The following is a 1,210-nucleotide window of genomic DNA, read 5'->3' on the forward strand; positions in this document are numbered from 1 at the left end:
GGGCCCTCATACATGCGGGGTGGTGTGGTGGCATGTCCGAAGAGGCGGCATGCGTCTCCGGGGTGTGCCCCCCCTCACGGACGGCGCCGCCGCCGACACCTGGAGGGGGGAAACGGACACGTCGGGTCTACACGGAGGGGATCTTGCCGTGGGTCTGGCCCAGATGTCGCTCCAAAGTGTTCCTATAGACTGACCTAACACAACCGGGTGGATAGGTCCACTGCTCAAAGCCCATCCGTGCAAAGTCAAAGTGCTCGATGTCGCGATCAAACGCACAGGGTTAGGCTGGACGGGGGCCCTGGGGGGGTTTAGCAATGCCACCCGAGCGTCGCACCGAGCCCTCATACATGCGGTTTGGTGTGGTGGCATGTCCGAAGAGGCGGCACGCATCTCCGGGGTGTGCCCCCCTCACGGACGGCACCGCCGCCGACACCTGGAGGGGAAACGGACGCGTCTAGTCTACACGTAGGGGATCTTGCCGTGGGTCTGGCCCAGATGTTGCTCCAAAGTGTTCCTATGGACTGACCTAACACAACCGGGTGGATAGGTCCACTGCTCAAAGCCCGTCCGTGCAAAGTCAAAGGGCTAGATCCCGTGGTTAAACACTACACGGTTAGGCGGGACGGGGGCCCTGGAGGGGTAGCAATGCCACCCAAGCTCGCACCGGGCCCTCATATATGCGGGATGGTGTGGTGGCATGTTCGAAGAGGCGGCACGTGTCTCCGGGGTTAGGCGGGACGGGGGCCCTGGGGTGGGGGGTAGCAATGCCACCCGAGCGTCGCACCGGGCCCTCATACATGCAGGCTGGTGTGGTGGCATGTCCGAAGAGGCGGCACACGTCTCCGGGGTGTGCCCCCCTAACGGACGGCGCCGCCGCCGGTACCTGGAGGGGGGAAACGGATGCGTCGGGTCTACACTGAGGGGATCTTGCCGTGGGTCTGGCCTGGATGTTGCTCCAAAGTGTTCCTATGGACAGACCTAACACAACCGGGTGGATAGGTCCACTGCTCAAGCCCGTCCGTGCAAAGTCAACGGGCTAGATCCTTTGGTCAAACGCTACAAGGTTAGGCGGGACGGGGGCCCTGGAGGGGTAGCAATGCCACCCGAGCGTCGCACCGGGCCCTCATACATGCGGGGTGGTGTGGTGGCATGTCCGAAGAGGCGGCACGCATCTCCGGGGTGTGCCCCCCCTCACAGACGGCGCCGCCAC

Source organism: Triticum dicoccoides, unplaced genomic scaffold (assembly GCF_002162155.2).
Source record: "Triticum dicoccoides isolate Atlit2015 ecotype Zavitan unplaced genomic scaffold, WEW_v2.0 scaffold42245, whole genome shotgun sequence".
NCBI classification, from domain to species: domain Eukaryota; kingdom Viridiplantae; phylum Streptophyta; class Magnoliopsida; order Poales; family Poaceae; genus Triticum; species Triticum dicoccoides.